This window comes from Otolemur garnettii, unplaced genomic scaffold, assembly GCF_000181295.1.
Source record: "Otolemur garnettii isolate 467f Iridium unplaced genomic scaffold, OtoGar3 scaffold00193, whole genome shotgun sequence".
In the NCBI taxonomy this organism is placed as follows: domain Eukaryota; kingdom Metazoa; phylum Chordata; class Mammalia; order Primates; family Galagidae; genus Otolemur; species Otolemur garnettii.
In genome coordinates this window covers 1,820,362-1,822,869 of record NW_003852588.1, presented here as the reverse complement: position 1 = coordinate 1,822,869, position 2,508 = coordinate 1,820,362, and the positions used below count along the sequence as shown (strand labels likewise).

Genomic DNA, 2,508 nt, shown 5'->3' with positions numbered 1-2,508 from the left:
ATGAAAAAGTCTCAAAGTATACTTGAGGAACACTTTGACAGACCAAAGGTCAAGTAACTTGGCTTTGCTTAACATAAATTTTGATATTAAACATGATCTGGATTTAATAGTGGACACATATATCAAACTCTATACAACTAAGTTAGAGCTTCCTATAGATAATTCAGAAACCATTGAAAATACCTAAGAGACTTTAAATATTTTTAAAGGCTTTCTCTTGTATTTTATATTTGAAAGAAGAGCTGAAGGTATACGTAGGCCACTTAATCACTGAATATCTTTGCCTATAGGCCTTCATTGAATATCTTAGCCATTTGATAATCTACCTACTTGAATGGCCCCTGTTAAATGCTCATGCTTTGAAGACTTGTCCGTTCTTCCAGAAGATAGCAGTAAAAGTGCCAAGTTTCACTTTTTTGTGATCTCTGCTACTGACACAGTTAAATTGTTTTAGTTAAGTTGATTTAGGCATAACATTTACTATCAGGGTAGACCAACATCAGATATTGAGTTGTCAACTCTTTCAAGAAATAAATTTTTGGAGAGGTATGATAGGAATACATTTTATGAAATGTTACAATAAAACCAATGATTTACCTAGAAGGTAGAAGAAGTTTTTAATATGTTGAAGCCAATGATTGACCTTAAAGCTAAAAGAAGTTTTAAATATGTTGTCAAAAATCTTACAACAGAATTCTAGGAAGATGGCCAACTGGTAGCAACCCTCAGCAGAGGCTCCTGAGCAGAGGGGAAAAATACTGGATGGAATTGGACTTTATGAGGCCAAAGATGGGGAGCTGAATCAAGAAAGAAATTTGGCAAACTGTAACTCTAAGGAAGAGCATTCAAGAAAACAAATTACAGGTACAAAGCTGATTGACTAGAGGACAGGAGACCCCCCACCCCCACCCAAGCAAGAGGCCTAATGCAGGCTATCTGAGAAGGAGGAGAGAACAAAAGACCTTTCATTTTACCTTGCTGGAGAGAGCCTCTAAACTACAGGTCTCTTTCTCTAAGGAGGTCCACTAAGGAACCTAGACACCACTCCACCAAATATAAAATTGAACAGATACGTTCCCCCACAAGTCCAAACTCTCAGTCCACCCTTTCCCCCTCACATGGTGGTCTAAACTTCTTCCCTCTACAGAGCATAGAGTGTTTGGTCTTGCCCTGAGAGATCTGTAAACAGTGTGGACCACCAACCATCCAGACGGAATCTGTGACTAACAGGGAAGAAAGAGGGTGTAGGAAGAAAGGGACACTTGGCTGGAGGAGGAACAGTCCCTGGTTATGACTATGCCTGGCCAGTGGTAGTGTTGACCCTTGGTTCACACTGTGTCTTGTGGGATGTGGTGCAGAACACCTGGCTATGACGGCACCCACAGTAGGAGAGTGGTTGTCCCAGATGGACTGAGTTCAGTAGACAGTGCTAGTGCCCAGTGTCTGCTGGGCCTGCGAGCAAAGGCTTGATAGTTGTGGATTGTGACCTGAGAGCAAGGGTATGGCCCCCTGATTCCAGCAGAACTCTTGACCAGTGGCTAACTGGGTGTGAACCAAGACCTGAAGGCTAGGGCACAGTCCACTGCTTCCAGTGGGGCTAGTGAGCAGAGGCTTACCAGGTGAGGACTAAGACTTGTGGGCAGAGTGCCGTACCCTGACTCTAACAGAGCCTATGAACAGAGGCTTGCCAGGCAGTAAACTGAGACTGGCAGGCAGGGGTGTGGTCCTCTGACTTAAACTGGTCTGGCAAGCAGAGGCTACCTGTAAGTGGACTGAGACCAGTGGTTGGGGCATTCCCTCTGGCTCCAACTGGGCCTGTGATCAGAGAAACGGACAATAGTGTGGACTGAGTCTGGCAGGTGGGAGTGTGGATCCCTAGCTCCAATTGTGCTGTTGGAGACCCTTGAATCTCTCTCTTTTGGGCAGGGTTTGTACTGCCTGAGACAATTTGGTTGGAACCTGTGTCTGGGGATGTCTACTCTAGAAAGCTCTGAGGTTGACCTTTGAAGTTCTGTAGTGGAAAAGAACTGAAGGGTGGGGGCTGAGTGCCATAGCTGTTTGTATCTCTTCACAGTTGGGATTTAAATCTAATAGGGTGGTTTCTTAGGATAGGGTAGAGGTTGGCTGATATCAAAACAGTGCTAGCCTACACTATCTCACCAAGTAGGTCCTCAGAGTCTCCAGCCAAAACTCTGAAAGGGGCCTTTGTAAGTTTGTAGGAGATAAGCTACAATTTCACAGCCTAGACCTTTGGTAAGGGGCTATCTCTACTACCTGGGAACCCCAAATAAACCTCACTCTACCAGTTCTAATAACCAAACAGTGGAAAATAAACATGGTGTGGACCCAACAGAAGAACTCTGACAACATGAATAACCAGAGTAGATCAACCTCCCCCTGTCCAAGAAATGACAAAGGAGATACAACTGAAGATGCCATGCATAGACAAATGACAGCAATGTTAGAAATCCAATTAAGAATATGGATTGCAAATAAGATAAATAGAAT

The 2,508-nt window shown here is 43.7% G+C and overlaps 1 pseudogene; it reads left to right on the top strand.

Annotated features, from left to right (window-relative positions):
- Window positions 1-187, top strand: part of LOC100946263 — an 8,138-nt pseudogene extending 7,951 nt beyond the window's left edge.
- Window positions 188-2,508: the final 2,321 nt, after the last annotated feature.